Source organism: Crocodylus siamensis, chromosome 5, assembly GCF_052110815.1.
Source record: "Crocodylus siamensis isolate JL-2025a chromosome 5, ASM5211081v1, whole genome shotgun sequence".
Classification (NCBI taxonomy): Eukaryota; Metazoa; Chordata; order Crocodylia; family Crocodylidae; genus Crocodylus; species Crocodylus siamensis.
Window position 1 is genome coordinate 136,486,276 of NC_143399.1, and position 20,873 is coordinate 136,507,148.

Below are 20,873 nucleotides of genomic sequence, written 5' to 3' on the forward strand. Positions count from 1 at the left end.
ATCAGTCGTCTCGCTAATACCACATACAGAAATAATCCAGACTTCTTTTATTCATACAACAATCAAGTCTGCCCTCTTGGCTAAAGCATCACATTAGGAACTCACAATTAATTTATCTATCATGAGCCTTTTCAGAATTGGTTTTTTCAAGATATGGTTATTCTGTAAGCATAACTGAGGATCCTTGTCCTTAGATTAGGACCTTGCATGTGGCTGTTGTATGCTGTTTGAGTGTTTTGGTTTCTAAGGGAAACAGAAAGATGGAGCAACCAGGAGAACCTGAAGGTAAACAAGGGGAAAAATACAAAAAGAACTGATGAGAATGGATGGCACTGAGGGATTTGGAAACAGCACTCATTTACAAATTTTACAAAGGAGATTTAGCATCACTACAGCTCCCAATTTGGCACCTAAATCCATTGCTATGTGCCCCATCCCAATAAGGCCTACCCATTTCTCCTGCTGCATTTTCCCCTTTTCTTGATAACCAATAAAAACAGAGGAAAATACCTGAAAAATCTAGTACCCACATATCAACATGGGCATGGTTGTTTCAGGAGAGCTCTTCTACAACAAAATATATTTAATTTCAAAATTCAGCCTAATTCTTCAAGAGTTTCCAGCTGACAAAAGAAATGCAAAGAACTGTTCAAGGGAAATTTGGGAGAAGAAAGAGGTACAGGGTATTTTGTTCACTTTATAATCCATCTTTGTCAGTACCCTAATCCTTTAGTAGAATAATCCTCCAAAGAGTAAAGAGTAAAAAAAACAAATGAAATCTACTCTTAGAACCCACCCTCCCACAAAGTGTTAAGAGTAAATGGTCACAGAAGTAGAGGTGGCTAAAGCCTTCTTAACAATTTAAAATTCTGTAATAAAAACAAGGTCAGCATAATCTGAATTTACTACTAACAAAAGAGAAAATGTATAGTTTGATAAAAACCTACTAAAAAAATTAGACAAAACTAAAGACTTTTTTATACTCTTTACAAAATATATTTTAATTGCCTCTAAGTATTCCAAAAATACAAAACCACACTTTTATTTTAAAAAGTAACTAATAAACTAATAAAAAAAGATATTGTTTTCAAGACCATGCCCCTCATAATGATTCCAGGATGAGTGTCTTGGTATTAAAAACAGGATAACATTAACAAGCTGTATGCTCCCTGATGCCAATAGTGTAGTACCCTCACATTTTGCCATCTGCCAAGTGTGTACAGAGAGAAATGGCAATGTGTCTTTCACCCTTGATAACTGCTGTGCTATCAAACTCTTTGCGATCTTGTGCCAGGTGCTTAGAAAGCTAATAGAACTATTTTATTCTGTAAAAGCTAGTGAGTAGCAGTGGCACCTGCACTTTTCAGCAGCATGGCCCTAACCTGGCTTCTTATAAAATAAAAAATGCAAATTCAGTCTGAATTTTTGGAATTTTTAACAGCTCATTTGATTCTATATTGGTACGGCTGCAGCAATATTGTATTCCAGTTAAAGTCTAGCCACCATTAAACAAAAAAATATATGCAATGTAATCCCTTTGGACAATCAGTTAAGCTGCATTTAGAACACGTAGAGTTTAGTGAAATTTCACATCAAAAGCCTGTTCCAAAAGTTGGCCGTTTACAAATATATTTAATTAAATCAACAGTCCAGTTGTCTATATCCAGTCCAAACCAGTACCTGTGATATTAATTGATCACTATCTTGTAATAATTATTCATTAACTGGAAACTCTACATATGAGCGTCCATGTGTAAAATTATATGACTTTGAGTTAATTAAGCCTTGAATGTTTTCTACCAGGTTTGTGAATGAAGGCATAATCACTTTACTGTTCTACTGCAAAATATGTGGAAGTCATATGTTGCCCTGCTCTTCTGGCATTTAACTCAAGTAAAATCAAAGTTAAGAAATATTCCAGATCAGGGAGAATAAACCTGTTCATTTTCATGGCTATGAAGTAGAACACGTCATTCTCAAAATCCTGAATCCCTAATCTGATAGCTACATTCCAAATTCACTAACTGTACTAGATTGGTTTGGTATTTTGAAATGGTTGCAAGAAGCTGAAATTCATATGTTTGAGTAAAAACAGGTGAGAATTCAGTTACGGATACAAGACATGCCAAGAGAAATTTTCGTAAAACGCAGGATGCTCATTAAATTAAATTATATCTAGTACATATCAATGAAAGAAATTTATTAGAAAATACTCCTATAATACACACAAAAAGAAAGCATGATCAAACTTTTCCACCCACTTTTAAGCTAAACTACATTCATTACAGATCTTGCTAATGGAACAGAATCATCACAGCTGAAGGGCTCTAATAACAGGGGGCAATCTTCTGCTACAGCGATAAATGCTGCTTCTAAAACCTCACATCCCCATGTTATTAATCTTTTTGTGAAATGTAAACAGAATCTGCTTTGGTAAAAATGTGCGTTCTGCCCTTCAGAATGTCATTTTATGCACAAGAAACATCCAGGCAATATTTGGAGACAGCAGTCTATTGGGAGCTTGTTTTGTTTTTCTAAAACTTAGCTTGATCATTATGAGAATTGTGCCTACTAAGCATTTTAGAACTGTGAGCAGTGAAAAAATATCTGAAGCGCCAACTATTCTACTTTTTGTGCATTTCACAATTTAATGCACCTGACTTCCCTCCTGCAGAGAGAGTGCAGTACATCTCTCTAACTCTCCCATAAGGAAGCTTAAAAACTATGGGATGCCACATAACCATAATTAGACCAAGTGAATATTTGGAAAAACTGAGCTTTACAAGCTTTTGAACACAAGCACCCTTCTTCAGGCATAAAGAGAGTCTGCTGGTGTTTGTGTACTCTCTAGGGTAAAATAGAGCCAATATGCAAAATGCCGGTCTATGAAAATGCAAGTGTGCGGCAGAGAAGATCAGAGGGGATAGGAGTTAATTGGTGCGAGACATGTGGGTGGGGAGGAAACAAAAGAAGGGAATGTTGACCAGTGGTAAAATGTAGAAAGGTTACCTGGGTTTATCGGATGACAGGCAGGTTATAATGTACCATAAATCCAATGTCTATATTTAGTCCATGATTTTATCTGGTAGTTTTATTAAGTGAAGTTCGTAGGGTATCTTGAAAGGTATCTTGTAAATTCCCTTTGAGGAATAGAGCTGAGAGACTGGAGAGAGTGATTGTCTTATGACAAAAGTCTCTAATCAAAAGGGTCATGGGCTAAGCATGTAAGAATGTGGACAACTACTCAGAAAGGTTTTTCCTATATGCAACAGCATGAAGAATATTTTTCCAGCTGACACTTGTTTCTAGCCATGAGGAGGCTCTCCCTCTCACTCAATCTCTCACACACATGCGCGCACACACACACACTAAATCTAAGGGATCAGTAGGACAGGCACAAAATACAACTTGTATAAACTGTTTCATCTCATGAATCATCTGTTATCAAATGACTGATATATATTCATTCCACATTTGATAACAGATGATTCATGAGATGTAACAGTTTATACAAGTTATATTTTGTTTTTATCCCACTGATCCTTCAGATTTACAGTAGAGATTTCTGTCACTTCAAGCTGATGGATTAACAATAAGGAATAGTAAGTTGTTATCCTCCATGGGGCTCAGCTGATGGAGAGAAAAGAGGCACACATTTTGCCATCATGTTTCACAGATAGTGAAAGAAAACTTAAGAGTTCAGATCTTAGGTTCAATTCCAAATTTTGGGGGGAACTGTGTTCTTGCAGTACCAGTTCTTTTGCCTCTGTCCTTCCTGCCCTTTGCCTACATCCCTTCCTAAGGGCACAGGGCTGGAAAGGACTTTCTGGGGCAAGGCCAGGCACTGCTACCATTGTCATTCATATCATATAACCCTGTTCACCAACTTACCAAGCTTATCAAACTTATCCATCATTAAATAATTTAGGGGTTTTGTCTCCACTATACCAAACTGGAAAACTGTTCCAAAATCTCAATTCTCTGGTGGTTAGAAAAGTTCTTTAAATTTACTCATGCCCCATTCCCTGTGTTCCCGTTATAGATTATCACCCCAGTCTCTCTTCAATATATTTTTCCCATGTCCTATAAGAACATAAGAATTGCCATTTATTGGGTCAGACCATAGGTGCATCTAACCCAGCATCCTGTGTCACACAGTGGCAGAGAATAGATGCTGAAAGGCAGAGTGAACAGAGTATAACCAGAGTTTTTCCCACTGTTCCTCTCTCACTTGCAGCCTCCAACATTTAAGCTCTAGGAAGTTCTAATTCAGAAGCTGTATCCCTAACTCCTGTGTTCAGTAGCTACTGATGTGTCCAAGTTTGCGGGTCCAAAAATTTGGACCTTCATCTGCGGGTGCTGAGGGAATTGGCTCGTGTCATCACGGAGCCATTGGCACGGCTGTTCAAGGACTCCTGGTGCTTGGGCCAAGTCCCTGAGCACTGGAAAAGGGCCAATGTGGTCCCTATTTTCAAGAAGGGGAGGAAGGAAGAGCCTGGCAACTACAGGCCAGTCAGCCTCACTTCTATCCTGGGGAAGGTCTTTGAAAAAATTATCAAGGGCCACATTTGTGAAAGCCCTGCAAGGGAAGTAATGTTGAGGGGTAACCGGCATGGGTTCGTGCAAGGCCGATCCTGCCTGACCAACCTGGTCTCTTTCTATGACCAGGTAACAAAGAGCTTAGATGTGAAGGAGGAAGTCAATGCCATCTTCTTGGACTTCCAGAAGGCCTTCGATACAGTGTCACACCCAATTCTGGCGGGCGAGCTGAGGGACTGTGGCACTGACGAATGCAGTCACATGGGTGGCAAACTGGCTTCAGGGGCGCACCCAGAGGGTGGTAGTGGATGGGTCGATGTCGACCTGGGAGGGTGTGGGCAGTGGAGTCCCCCAGGGCTCAGTCCTTGGGCCGGTGCTGTTCAACATCTTCATTAGCGACCTGGACAAGGGTGTGGAGAGCACCCTGTTCAAATTCGCTGATGACACCAAGCTGTGGGGTAAAGTGAATACACTGGCAGGCAGGGACCGCATCCAGGCAGACTTGGATAGGTTAGAGAAGTGGGTGGATCTGAACAGGATGCGGTTCAACAAGGACAAGTGCAGGGTGCTGCACCTGGGGAGAGGGAACAAGCATTATGGTTATAGGTTAGGGGCTGACCCTCTCAGCAGCACAGAGGCAGAGAGGGATCTTGGAGTCAGGATTGACTCCAGGATGAATATGAGTCGCCAATGCAACAAAGCAATAGGCAGAGCCAACTGCACCTTGTCGTACATCAACAGGGGCATCACTAACAGGTCCAGAGAGGTCTTGCTCCCCCTCTATGAGGCGCTGGTCAGGCCGCAGCTGGAGTACTGTGTCCAGTTCTGGGCGCCACACTTCAAGAAGGACGTGGAGAACCTGGAGAGGGTCCAGAGGGCCACTTGTATGGTTGAGGGCCTCCGTGGCCAGCCCTATGAGGAGAGGCTGAGGGACCTGAATCTCTGCAGTCTCCACAAGAGGAGACTGAAGGGGATCTTGTGGCTGCCTACAACCTTATCAGGGGCCACCAGCAGGGACTCAGGGAAAGTCTGTTCACCAGGACCCCCCCTTGGAGTCACCAGGAACAATGGCCACAAGCTGAGGGAGGATAGGTTTAGGAAAAAAAAAGCGGTGAGGGGCCTGATCCTTGCCCCGCCCCCCACAAGAGCCTGCCCACCTCTCCCATAGCCAGGGGGTAAGCTGCCTGCAGGCCCTGAGCTGTGGCGGACCCTGGTCCTTTCCTCCCTAGCGGCAGTGCCCCCCAGGGCCACCCAGGCGAGTGCTGTCCCAGCTCAGAGGCAACCCAATCCAACTGTTTCCCAAACCCAACCTGAGGAGCACCTGCCCACTAGCTGCCCATGCAGGCAGGCATGGGGGAGATGCCACCTTCGCTGTGAAGGGAAGGACTGGGTCTCGCTCCCTGCAGCTCAGGGGCCACTTGGCCTGCCAGCAGCTTGCCCCCCAGCTGCAAGAGACACAGGTAGACTCTATGGGTCAGGGGGAGGTGAGAAGGATCAGAAGCTCCTAAAGTGAAGTCGTGGGTTTTTAATCTTCACAGTTTAGGAAACTAAACACCCCTCACATGTACAAGCACCTGTGCAGACTAAAATTTTTCAGAAGCTTATAACTTGGCCAAATTTGGACAATTCATTAGGACAGAGAGAGACAAATATGGCCTGAGGGCTGAATTCAACTTGCAGAATCACTGGATCCAAGGAGCATTGGTGGCCTGGGGTTTCACCTGCACCTACACCATGACTGGATGGTGAGGACCTATGCCAAAACTACAGCCAAGGGGTAGGGAGAAGCAGCAGCAGGGAAAAGTGATAGTAGCCAGATTGAAACACCTACCTGCCTTGCACCCCAGTCACGTAGTTCGAGCCCATAGCTCCAAAACCACGGCATTAGATTCTTCCATTTTGTCCTGAAAAAAAGTCTGTAGGAATCTAGAGTTGTCACTGTATATAACTGAAAGTGATCCAGACTGGCCACCTATGTGTCTACCTCCTTTCTAGCCTTGTTGTGATTCAAATCAGTGCTTCAAGGTGACTGTTTGGAAATGACGCAGCTATGGCTTCCAGAGCCTGAGGACACTCTCCACAGCTCATCTTGAAGCCGGACCACTGAGCAGCCAGAGGTACAAGATTAAGGGGTGAGAAGGAAAACAACTCTTGTGGCCCAGCTGTTGAAGGCCAGTGTGGAAGGCCCTCTTCTGGGATGAGAGATTTGTAAATGTCTAGAGCCTGGTGAGAGGGTTGTTTCTGATTGTTGTTTTGCTTTTAAAAACAAAAACACCATGACTGTCTAATGTCAACAGTATAAAAAGTCCTGGAAGTAGTGATTAGCTCTGAGGAACTCGGATACATCCCTAGGCCTAGTGTTACTTTTGCCTGATAATTGATGCATCCCTTCTGAGTGATGAGGCAATACGGATTTGACATGTAGATCTTTTCATTCCCCATATAGGAAATGTAGGCACATAATCCTCTCAACTAGGATTGTCCATCTGTGGCATGCTACCTATTTTTTAGGTTCTGAGACATGCAATATGCCAGTTTTAGAGGCTGATTAGAACCTGGTCCTATGTCTAACAGCTACAGTGAGAAGCTAGGAATATAGACAACCAGAGACAGTAAACTTTTGTTCATTTTGGATAAAATGTTAAAGAACAAAATTTAAAAAAAGGCCATCAGCAAGAAGGTGGGTTCCATAACTATGGACAATGATTTGCTAAACCAAGAAGGTATTTGTTCTCCCTCTCTGCACCCCTACAAATTGCTATTTTTTGATCTAATCACCAGAACTGATATGAAGCAAGAATTATAAAGAAAAGGTCTCTTGTAAACATCAATCTCTTGTATGTAGGACTATTGCTTGGTTGCAATTATTTATGAAAATACTCATATGTATATATCTCTAAACTTGACTTGCCTATTTTGCAGTACAAAATATATACAATATAGCCAAAAATATGCCACGCTACAGCACATTTGTTAAACTGCTCTCTCCAAAAAATACATGAAACACAAACATATCTTTTACAAGTGCTATACAACCATATGATTTTCATGTTTGCTTCAGTGCTCAGCCAATTTAAAATGCATACACACACACACTGTAGATGTATATTTTTCATCCTTTGAGTTTCTAAATATTTGTTAAGAGTCAATGTTGCAGCACAGCAGTCTATAAGACCATGTGATAATGCATCCAACAGCATGTTACCATTTTATAATCGTGAAATATTTCGGCAGAATCCTTATCTCAATTTATGAATGGTGTTTAATAGGATGTAGGTTGGGACATAGGTTGCCAAAAGCCAAATTAACTAATGAACAATAAAGTTTCGAACATGCCCTGAAATAAATTCTAAATGAAATGTGGAAAAAAAGATGTTCATGGAATTGAAATTGACACTGTAATTAACACCAGGCCTTATGAAGTTCCTCTTAGCTGATGGCTAACATTATATATCAGCAGGTCTCCTGATGGGTACAGTTTATTGTGAAAATGCCCTAACATTCCACCCCAGGAAAAAAAATTGCTAAGCCTATTAATTTATTAAATGTAGTCTCCTTTCTACCTCAAAGTCTCTTTCTTTGCTACATGAAAAACAAAAAATATGAAGAGTATAGGTAAACTACAATATAATTCACCACAGTTATCTATGAAAGGAATTCATTCCAAATTTATCACTCAGTAATATACCCTGAGAAGGATATATTATTTCAGGAAGAGTGCTCCACTAACAGTTATACTACTTCTGGCACCCAGGTTAGGTCATTCAGAGTTAAAGGTTATCTCTACATATCACTGCATCATCTGGTGCAGACACATCCTCAGTTAATGACTGAATTACACAGGGGATTAGTATATGGATATAAGGCTTTTTATCTCAGTATCAGTGGTTTGTGTCTGCTCCAAGCCAGTATTAAACAAAAGCTGTCTTCAAGGTCTGAAGACTTCGGTATCTCATTCCAGTTCCCCTCAATACCATTCATCTTAGTCCAGGATTAAAATGGGCAAGTATTCATGCCAAATAATACATTTCAAAGTGTATGCTTTTGGACAGTTTCTCCAAAGCCTTAGACTCAACAGAAATGGAGACAGAATTACTTCATTACCATTAGAGTTGGCCCTTTCAGAACAGTATGGACACACACCGAGCCACATGAATAAATAACACCCATTCTATGATGATTATGGAGAGGATCAGAGTGATTCATTTTCAAATTTGTCCATACGATGTGAGTACTAAGTTTAATTTAAAGATCTAAAGAGGAAAAGTTAAATCTATATTCAAACTGAAACTGTAAATTTGTGGCTGCCTGTGGTGACTGATATTGGAAGGCTGGCCAATTACACTATGAAAGTAAGATCTTGTCCTCTTTCTCAATGTTTGAAAAGTGTATCTGTACAGGATGTTGTGAGTAATTGAGCTGGCTAGGCTTCGTTCCACATAGTCTGGCTTCATCTTTGGTTTAATGCATGTAGTACTGATTAAGCATCAAGAAACAACAGTGAATATGAACCAGTGAGCTTTTCATTACTGTCGGCCAGCTGGTTAGACCAGCGAGCAGAGAAGTGCACAGGGATTACATGTAAAAAGCGTGACAGAACAGTTGCATCTTTTATACTTGCATTATGTATTAAATAATAATAGAAACCAATCCAATTCTAATGGGCAAATAAGAAAACCAATCACCAGTCATTACATATGCAGGTTTAACCTATTTCACAACTTCAGTAAATGTAGCAATTAGTTCTTCCCTTATTGTCAAATGTCTTTATCTTTCTGGAAAATGTGGTATTCCTTGTTCTCCAGGTGTGATCTGCAAGGGCCGAACTTGGTTAGAAGCAGAGATGCTGTTAATTAAAGGTGAATGGGGAGTGAAAGGGAAGGGAGGCCTGATAGAAATTGAGACCTTGTTGAGTCAAGATTTTACTGAAGCCTTAGGAAGGCAGTGTCAAGGGCACAGAACATGTAGTCTACCCAACACAGGAGATATGCAATAATGATTCTTCACTAAGGCCAGTATAGTATAGATGGCATGCCATGGACTATTATCTGAGTTGAGCAAAAAACACTTAAAAAAAAAAAACTGATTTTGCAAAGGGAGCTTTTGTGTTGCTTTTAGAGTACCTCTCAAGAATCATGGGGAAAGCATCCCTGTGGGATACTGGAAAGACAAGAAATAAACTGGCAAGATGACTGTAAGCAGATCCTTTACTCTGCTACCTTTTGCAGGAGAGTAGTTCAATTCCCACAAAACAAAAACTCTAGTCTCTAAACACAAACAGAACAAACCCCAAATCCTCTGCTCTCTCTGGGCATAAGAACCACTGCTTTCCACTGTGGCTTTTCCCTAGCCCAGCAACCTGTCTTCTCTCCCTTGCAAGCTGTTCCTCCACAGATTACCACCTTTCTACTCTTTCTTAGCATTTTGAGCTCCTAGTAGGGTGCTCCCACATTAACAGAGCACCCCACAGCTGCAGATACTTAATACGGCTGCAGATACTTAATACGGCTGGTTGCCCCTTCTTAAGGGGGCAGAACACACTGTTACAATGATACCGACTCTATACCAAGCTGCTGCTGGCCACAATATTGGAAATGTGCCTGTGCTTCTTGCAGGGTCCTGCCACTGCCTTTCTGTTAGCAGGGCAGATTTGCTGATTCTTATGCTCAGGGTTTTGTTTTGAAATCATCTATGCTAAAGTTACCAGTGACAAAATCATTATGGTTAATGATGCTAGCACTGGCTTTGATGGCATCCTCTCCATCATCTTTCTTTTGGAGCCTGATCCCAGGGACACTCAAGGCAGTGCTGGCCAATGCTGACTCCTCTGGTTCTGCTTTGGTACCTATAATTTCCTCTAGGTCTGAAGTAATCTACATAAATTGCTAATGCCCTCCTTCAAGACATAACATGAAACAAGTATCTCTAGACTTACAGGTGCTGGTGAAAAATGTCTGGTACACCATAAGTCTGCCAAATATATGGCTCTCCACTAGGCAGAAAAGGCAATTTCTCTGTCCTTCAAATGATGAGGAAATAAGCCATGATAGCCACAATTTGAACCCTAACAGTTTGAAACCTGACAATGCAGAAGATTATATATAATTAGAATTCGCTTCTTTTCCTTTATCAACCGAAGAGTTTTGGGTTTTTCTTGTTTTGTTTTTATTTTGGAAATTAACAGATTTCCTACACCAGACTAACTTGATCTCTCAAGCCTTCCATCCAAATATGAACTTCCTGAGCATTCATGGTAACTAAAGTAATATTCACAGATTGCACAGTGCAGGAGTCATAAAATGAGAGGATTTTTCTGCAGTTATTAAAGAAGGGTGTGACATACTACTGTTGGGTCAAAGATTCAAAACTTAATTCTTCTTTGCCATCATGCTGGAAATCTGAGCTTGATGTGGCCTGTTCACTTTATTGTTCTTTGATATTCTCTCTCTCTCTTTTAAGGCTTTAACAGATTAAGCTAACTTCCAGTTTAATATACACTCTCTTGCACTTTTAGTAGAAGATGATAAATCCTGAACTATCCCTACGCAGATCTGCTGCTATGTAATCAAACATGTAAATTCAGCTCCTTTTGCAATAATCTGATAGATTACAGAGAGGAGGGGATAGGGGTTATACACAGGTTTATAACTTGCAATCTTGTAATGAAAAAAATGAATTACCAACTATACATCCTGAATGTATTCCTTCTGCAAACACACACCAATGACCTCCTCCTTTCAGACCAAAGTGCAGCTACTTCTGTAAGATTTAGGGCTCAGGAGCCATACCAATTAAATACCTGAAGCTCAGCTCTCTGAACTCCAGCCCCCACTCTTGATCTTACAGTAAGAAAAGCATGATTTATATAAATATATACCAAATACCACATAGCACCCCTGCATATTTCAGATAAGAATGCTACTGTTCCTCTAATTGAGGGAGCCCTGAGATATTCAAGCACAGGCTAATTATTTCATTTGTAAGATCACTAGATGCAAGATCACTTATCCATTGGACATTTCAGCCAAGGTCACTTTTCAACAAAAGAACAAAATAGAAGATTATTATTATTACTGAATTCCATTCAATATATTTATCTCCTTTTAGCTATTTAGCATTTTAAGAAGTGCTTTAGTTTAATTAATTAAAGTAGATGCTTTCAGTTTTGCATGTTAAGTCAGCCCTCTTTTTGGCTCTAACGTACCTACACAGGAACACCATATTGATCATAAGCTATATGAATTTGTCTTTCTATACTCACTTAAATACACTATTTTGCTCTTGTAAATGATTTCAGATTTCTGAAATCATATACACAACTTCTGCCACTAAAAATAAGGAATATAGAAGAGACAGATGTTATCTTATCCGAATTGAATATAAGTTTTATTTATATGCATGCATATGTATTTGTATATACAGATATATATATACTGAAAATGGTCTTGTTATATTGCAAACAGGTATAGTGCTGAGAAAAATGTATTAAAATTAGAAGCCATTTGCTTTTAGATATAAAGCACTAAGAAATATAATTCCAAGATGGGGCAGATTGAAAAATATTGATTTAATAAACATCATCTACTGACTAAATATGATTAATAGCCACAGTGTTCAAGAAATTTTTCTTTTTTCAGTTCTCTTTCTTTCCCCATGTTCTGAGATTGTCTGGTCAATAGCCTATGAGAACAACTAAGGGCTTAGAAATATCCATCAGACTTTGTTATCCAAAATCTATATGTTATTACTCTAAATCAATAAAAGGACTAGGAGAGATGACTGAATAACCTCTCTGTTAAATCACAATTGTTCCTTATAAGTAACCATTAGTTTCACAATGGACAATCTATTCTTCAATAAAATGTATCAATTTTACCTTTTTAATTTTGCAGAGTAAAAGCCTTAATTTTAAAGTGTATATATAGCTTATGTTTTCTACTCCTAGATATTAACCAAAAACATTAATTGATTATCTCTAATTCATATTAAACAGTTAAAATCAAACAATGCTCTAACACAGGAACAATATATTAATACCCATTATAAAAAAGAAGTTATCTTTAAAAACGCTAGTAGTTAAATTACCTAAGTGGTTATTTTTCAAACTAACATCCAACAATACCTGCTACCAAGAGACCAAGGCTGAATTCTCTTGTCTATTTAAACTACTTTATGCCACTTTCTCTTAAGGAGCGAAGAGTGGCTTTAAAGTGACTGAAGATGACCAGTTAAGAATTATTTCTGTACAAAGAAACACAAGGGGGAAAGTGGTTTTCCCACGTCCTGTGTCAGCTGCCCTACACACACAAAAAAGGATGGAAGAGTGAGTGAGGTAGAATCATGTTCAGTTTGGAGAGAGATGGAAACAAAGAATCATCACTGACATACCATTCTTTGGAACTCTGTGACACTCACACTAGTGGGTGCTGCAGAAAAGTAGCTCTAACCTACCCTAGGGTGAAGTGACCATGAATCAGGTAGTTGCTAGAAGATGATCGAATACTTCCCTAAGAACAGCCTAACCAGACTAGAGAATCAGTCTTTTCCAATTCAAAAAACCATTGTATTTATTAGATACAGCATCACAAGTAAAGCTAATAAATAGATAAAAGAAAATAGGTTTAGAAAGGGGAAGAAAAGGTGATGTGGATGTGATATACCTTGATTTTAGCAGGATTTTGGACACTGTCACCTATGACATTCCCATTAACAAGCTAAGGAAATACAGAGGAAGCAAACATACTCTAAGGTAACTGGCTGGATCACTGTTCAAAACAAGTAGTTTTCAATGGCTCAATGTGTAGTTGGGAGGAGGTATTTAGAGGGGTACCCCAAGGCTCTGTCCTGGTCCAGTATTGTTCAACATCTTCATTAATGATCTGGACGAAGTGATTGAGTGCATCTGCATGCTTAGCAAATCTGCAGATGACACCAAGTTGGGTGGAGTTGCAGACTCTAAGTATGAGGTCAATCAAGCATTGGAAGGCTACCTAGAGAAGTTGTCTAATCTCCATCCCCAGAAATTTTTAAGGGCAGGGGCACAGACCCTTGGCTGGAATGGTTTAATCAGTGATGATCCTGCCTTGAGCTGGGGGCTGAACTAGTTGACTTTGTGAGGTCCCTTCCAGTCTTACTTTACTATGATCTTATAATCAAAGAAAGGCATTTAAAAATAGGTTCTAAGTCACCTTATCTCATGAATCATGTGTAGGTGTTCACACACCTAACAGTGCTAATATTGTGTGGCAATACCCTGCAACACCCTAGTTGAAAATCACTGCTTTAGATGAAACCACTCTAAGTGGACGAGTAACTGAGTGAATAATCCTTCTCAAAAAGTAGTCATTAATGGTTTAATATTTAACTAGGGAAAGATACGAAGGTGAGGTCTCTCAGGAGTCTGTCCTAGGTCTACTACTGTTCACTATCTTCATTAATGAGTTGGAGAAAGAATTAAATGTGCCTATGGCACCAAACTGGATACTGTAACACACATTTTGGAGGACAGGATGGGGATTTAAAATGAACTTGATAAAATGGAAAATGGTCTGAAATAAAATAGATGAAATTCAAAAAAGACAAAAGTGAAGTACTGCACTTAAGAGGGAACAAGCAAATCCCCAAGTACAGGGTGGGGAAAAATTGGCTATGTTGAATTACTGCAAGAAAGGAAATGGGGTTATAGTAGATAGGAAATATGAGCCAACAACATACTGTTGGGGTGAGGGGGAACCTAAGAAAGGTTGGAAGTACTGGATTCAGTCTGTAGATGAGAAAACTCAGGGTGAGATTTGATAGCAATTTTAAAATATATTAAGGAGTGTATAAGAAAATAGTGATCAACCCTACCCTGAGTCCACAGAGAACTAGACAAAAAGTAATGTGGTTAAATTGCAATATATTTTGGTTAGATTTAGGTTAGATATTAAAAAGAACTTTTCAACTATGTAGGTGATTAAGTACAGGAACAAAGAGATATTGTGGAATCCTCATCAGTGGAAGTCTTCAAAGACAAATTAGACATCTATTTATCCAGGGTGGTTTAGATAGGATGTTCCTGCACTCAACAGAAGGCTACAAGCAGATGTCATCCTGAGGTACAGCCAGTGGTTTTTTATGATTCTATTATTCTACAAGTCTAAAACATCTGAGTGAGAGCTTTTGAATCAGCCTTTTCTTGAAAGGCAATGATCATTCTCAGCTGTTACTGACTTCATTTGCAGTGCTTTAATAACTCTGAAAAACAAGTCAAAGTCAATTATTAAGGTGTCTAACAATGAATCCTTGAAGTCAGGCATTTATGCTTGAAAACTTTCACTTCTATTTGTAATATTATTATCACGTATTTAGAGATGTTCAGACACTCAGTTCACTGTATAGGAGCTCTAATTTTATAGGATTATTTTTATAATTCTCCTATAACTATTGACCCTGTATTTTTCCACATTTGCGTCTCCCATTTAAAAACAGATACACATAGAAGGATCTATGACAGAGGCGGGCAAAATATGGCCCATGGGCCACATCTGGCCTGCCAGGCAATTTCAGGTGCCTACCAATTCACTGTATCTGGCCCTGCACTGGGGTGCCCCTGCTGTGCTTGTGTGGGGCCAAGCCCCGCTTCCTTCCATGGCAGCAGCACACACTGTGCTCCCACCTTTGCCCATGGGATGGCCCTGACCCCAGCCCCACAGGCAGGGAAGCAGTGGCAGGCAGGGGAAAGGCGGAAGTAGCAGCAGGCAGGAAGCAGCAACGGTGGCAGGCAAGCGGGAAGGAAGTGACAGTAGGAGAGCAGGAAGGAGGGAAGGTAAGAAAGAGGTGGTGGGCGGGGAGAAGTGGCAGCGGCACCAGGCGGGGGGTGAAGTGGCAGCAGTGGTGGGCAGAGAGCGGGGAGTTGTAATGGTGGTGATGGATGGCAGCAAAGTGGCAGCTGGGTGGGTACACAGGGCCCATGGCAGTGCCCCGGGGTCAGGGTCAGCGCCGGTGGGGGTCCAGGGTGGGCTAGCAGAAGCACAGTGCACAGGCACATCACATAGAGCTCCCTGGGGCTCACATACAGTTTCCGGGTTCTCCACCCAAGCCATGTGCCTCTGGGGAGAGCCCTGTGCAATGCAGCGAGAGGCCTGGACCCCACTCACAACCACGTGCAGGTCATGGGGCATGGCGGGAAGCTCCATGGTATGGAGCCAGCTCCACCCCTCTCCCTGCCTCCCTGGCTGAATCCTATGACCTGCACTACCAGTTTCGCTACACAGGGCTCCCCCTGGTGGCAAAGGGCTTGGGTGGAGAACCTGGGAACTGCATGTGGGCCCTGTGTGATAGAGCTGGTGGCCCAGCCACATGCAGTCCTGGGGATTGGTAGGACCATGCACTACCAGGGGGCTCCACCTGTTATGGGCTGTGAGCGCCCTGAGGGCCTGCAATGGGGAAGCATGTGCAAGGATGGCATGTTTGTGGGGGGGGGGTCCCCACATGCACCCTCCATCATACACATCCCCACAACCTCCCACAAACCCTATACACACCCACTTACCCATATTTTGAGCTATTACGCAATTGCCTCTATATACACTATGCAAACACATGGAAATGAGGACAAAAATAGTTTTCATAATAAAATATGTTATAGTAGATGTTTGATTTTTAGTATATAATTTGGGGGTTTTTTGGTTTCAAGATAGCAAACCCCCTTCCCAAAGGAGTACTTCCAGGGGCAAGGGGAAGGACTTCTGGTGTCAAAGGTAAGGGGTTAAGGCAGGGGTGGGCAAAATGCGGCCCACCAGGCCATTCTATCCGGCCCGCGGAGCCCATAAAAAAAATTTAGAAAATAAATATTAATCAGCCCCTGGCTGCCTGTCATGTAGCCCTTGATGGCTTGCCAAAACTCAGTAAGCGGCCCAAAATAATTGCCCGCCCCTGGGTTAAGGGGAGGACTTCTGGTCCCAAGATGGTGACCAGGGGGCAGGGCATCTGTCAAGAAGTGGGGCTACCCTTGCAGCCTTTGACAGCTCACCAAAACTCATTAAGCAGACCTCCAGCCAAAATAACTGCCCACCCCTTATCTATGGAAATCTTTGCATAAATAAATTAATTAGTTGTAAACACGTTTAATTTTAAAAGACAAAATCGTAAAAATCCAAACTTATCTTGTTGCATTTGGGGTTTTTTTTTATTATTTTAAACAGACGTAAGCTCACCAGAGATGCTTTCCTGAAGCAGGGCCCATGTTATCAGAAAGAATATACTGATAATCTTCTAAAAGCCTCCAAGGTTGTGGCAAAATGTAAGTTTCCATTAAAAAAGTGCCAACTGTTTACTGTTGTCCAAATAAGCTCCTGAATGCAACTAATTCAGTATGATTTTTCAAGTATAATTTTAGTTTATAGGCAACTCCAGCATTAATTCAAATAAAAGCATTAGAAAAGGTAATTTCAGTAAATCATGTAAAAAAAAAAAAAAAATAAGGCCTGCAGATTTAGGGCACCTAGACACGAGCTTGGAGGGTGCTCTAACATGCTACAATTCCAGCACGTCAGATTAATCCAGTCTGCTGGAGTGTGGCAATTACCGTGCTCCAGCAGCCTCCTGCATCTCATGAATCAGTATCCTTGGGCTTAAAAATGGCAGTGGGGGCGCTTGAACTAAAGCTCATCAAATGATGTGGCAGCGCTTTAATTAGGGTGGCTCTCAAAGCCACTGGAGCACATGTAAAAGTGCCCACAGGTCCTTAGATTTTAAGCAACTCAAAAAATGGTCTGCATTTTTTCTGTATTTTATTGGTTTAGTCCAGTGATGCTCAAACTTTCGGCCTGCAGACCAGGCAAGTATCCTCTATCGGGTTTAGGCTCCACACCCCAATGCACCAGAGTCCTGAAGTCCTGTGCTGCTTTCACCCAGCCTCGCATCAGGCCCCATGTTGCCTTGCTCACTTGATCCAATGTGAAGGGCCATGCTATCCAACTCACAGGACTCCCCATGGGCCTGGAAATTTGGCCACCAAATTTTCATAAGCATGGGGAACCTTGCAGGCCGGATGACATGATACCGGATGCTTGATCTGGCCTGTAAGCGAGGGGTTGAGCACCCCTGGTCTAGGCAAATATATTTTTTAAACTTGATTTTCATTCTTTATTTTTCTATCAAGTTGTGCTAAGGAATTTCAAATGAACACTTATAACTTGTAGTTTTCATCACTCCCCATGAGATGTCATACTTCTAATTTCCCTCCTTATGGGGGGGAATCTTAGAAAAAGAGCTTCATAATCTTAGAATTGTTGAATCAGACTACCAATATATCCATTCTCTCATCCTGCTGTATGAGCTCAGATTAAACCACATAGGGCTGGTGATCCAAGCTGGTCATTCTAAGTCAGTCTGAAAAGGCTGCTGACAAAGCACTGGACTCAAGATCAGCAGATCTAGTTTTGATTTTGCTACTGTATTCTCCTCCTTTGGCAATTCTTTTCAGTCAAGGATGATGGTCTTCCATGGTCTTCTTATCTGTGGATCTGAAGATGGCTGTTGAGGCTGATGTGGGATCCACAGACTGTGCTGCAACTTGGCCACGTGTTTCCATGTGGGAGCATGGCTTTGGATTCTTGATCTGGTCCATGACATGCTCTTTTTGCAAGAAACATGACATGCCATTTCTGCCACTCCTGCTTTTCCATCTCCTGGTGTCGTCATAAGGTTTCAAATTACTGAGATCCTTGCAGTAGATTTCCTCCATTTGGGGAGGTCCTAAACAATAGTTTCCCATTTTGATGATGCATTTTTTTCAAGTTGGCTTGGAGGAAGTCCTTGATACACTTTCTGCCCTCTTCTTGAGTGTATGCCTTGACAGCTGGGAAAACAAAACTTGCTTTGGGAGTCTGGAGTTGGACATCCAGATGACATAGCTGGATCAGTGAAGTTGATGTCAGATGATCATCATGTTGATGTCTGTGGTGTTTTCTTATAAAAGGACACTAATGTTGGCGCACCTATCTTCCCACTCAATTCAAAGGATCTTCCACAGGCAGCACTGATGGTACTTACTTCTTCAACGACCTAAGGTGTTATCTGTATGTTGTCCATGTCTCAGCTCCATCCAGTAAGGTGGGAATCACAAATCTTGATAAACCACAAGCTTGGTTTCAGATCTGTGCTGTATTCTATGGCAAATCCCTACCCAGGCACCTCTCTCTTTTCCTGATGATTCTTTCCTCTTTAGTTTAGAATCTTATTGAGACAGGTGGTATACATGTTAATAGTCATACACTATATAACAAATGGGAGTTTAATCATGATTCAGACATTAAGGCCCTATAGTGCAACAATGAGCAACAACAACTACAACTTTCAGCAAAACTATATTAACCTAAAGTTTGGTTACAAGTCAAACTCTCTTCTTCTGTTTTAATGAAAATTAGTTTTTCCTGACCTTCTTTTTTCTTTTATTCTATACTATTTTAGCAGAGAATAAGCTAAAAAAGTCCAAAGCAGCTTTGAGAGATATTACCAAGTATTAATTACTTTTAATTTTTGTTGTATTACTAGGTATACTATTCTTAAATGGCAAATTAAAATTTTCTTAAAAAAAAAAAACAAAGCATCCTTCAGTTTGGAAAGTATTAGTTCACTCCACTGTACTGCTGGGAAAAATTAGATTATTGTGCTCTCCCAAGGCCACTGAGCAAATCACAGGTAGAGCCAATATTAGAGTTCTGGACTTGGGGGAGGGGGGCACACAGAGCGGGTGAAAGTGTGGTGGCAGCTACATGCGGAACAGCAACAGTGCAGGGTGGTGGGTGGTAGTGGCAGCCACATGCAAGTTTCTCCCGCGCTCCAGTGGCTGGCCAGCCAGCCAGAAATTCCAGTTAGTAGAGTGTGCCCGTTACTAAAATCAGTTAACACAGCTTTTACTGTATATAATTAGTTCAGAATATTAGTTATAAAAGCTTAATATACTAGTATGCTAACCAACTATGGATTGAGAAACATGTTTTAAAACATTACTAGATTTATGAGAATTCTTTAAATGTCCCTAAAGTAAAGATATAGTCACTGTGAGATGTTTTTAAAAGTTATTTTAAGTACTTCAGGTTAATCAGTCAATAATATAGGTAGTGCTCTCTTGTACATGAGGACAGGACAGTTTCTTAGGATTTTACTGATAACAACAGACATACCAAATTATTCCTTTCAACTCTTTGTTTTACTTAATATTGAAGATCCCACTGAGAGAAACTACACAGGTTAAAAATCTCACAACACAGCTAGCTGGAAAATGAAACTGCCTGTATTGTTAGCTTATTGTCAATAAAATGCAATTCTCTGAAATAAACTTAAAGCCACATCATATTTTCATACTAAAGTATAAGAAGAATTCCTAAATTAGGAATTTAAAAAATAAATCTATTTTTCATATTTTAATATTTTTCCATGCATGTTCTTAAGATATTAGTATTTAGACAGGGCTCTCTTCTAACAACCATCTTTTCCATCCATGTGCTAATTCCTTAAAGCCACAACACTAGATCTGTGATGCAGTATTCATTGCCACAGACGTATACTGAGGTCATGAACACAGGATTTGAAAGCTACTGAAGGTTCATTCATATAGATAAACTAGACTGTGAAAGCCTATTCAAAACTAAACATGTGAACAACAGAAAGAGAAATATGGGGAGGGGGAAAGAGCCAAGAAAACTGCTTTGTGTTATAAATGTTCTTTTGTTCAAGTTTGGTGCAGTGTGAAAGGCACTTTGCTTTTTTTTTCTTATTGTTATAAATGTTCTCTTTGTTCAAGTTTGATATGGTGTGAAAGTCACTTTTTTAAACAATTCCAGTAAGTATTTGCATGTCTGAACAGCACATGATGATTAACTAACATGGTAAGAAAAAAAGCGAGTTCTAGTAGACAAATCAGAAGACTGAAAAAACGAGAGCAACATTGTTAGTCTCCTTACGTAATTTGGGTAAATAATAATCTATTTCTATAAAAAAAAAATGGAGATACCACCAAACTTCAAAGTGTTTTGTGGTTCATTTATAATTTGTAACGCACCTGGAGATCCCCAGGTGGAAGGAATTATATAAAATACAAAGCAAGAGGTTTCAGAGACCAAACAAGCCAACAAAAATAAACCCAAAGAACTAGTTTATAAATGACCAAATAAATTTCTTTGTAACTTTTAGGTAAATGGAATATACGAACTGACTTTCTACCTCAGTTGTTTTAATATTCCCAGTCATAGTTACACAAACATTTAAAACTTAGATGAAAGTATTTAAGGTCACAAAGGGCAAACATTACCACAAAACACAGGAAATGGAAAGTAAAATGCATAGAT

The 20,873-nt window shown here is 40.5% G+C and overlaps 1 protein-coding gene across 3 annotated transcripts in view; it reads right to left on the bottom strand.

Moving 5' to 3' along the window:
• ANO10 (anoctamin 10) overlaps positions 1-20,873 on the bottom strand; it is a 237,978-nt gene that overhangs the window by 81,286 nt on the left and 135,819 nt on the right. The window lies entirely within an intron of this gene.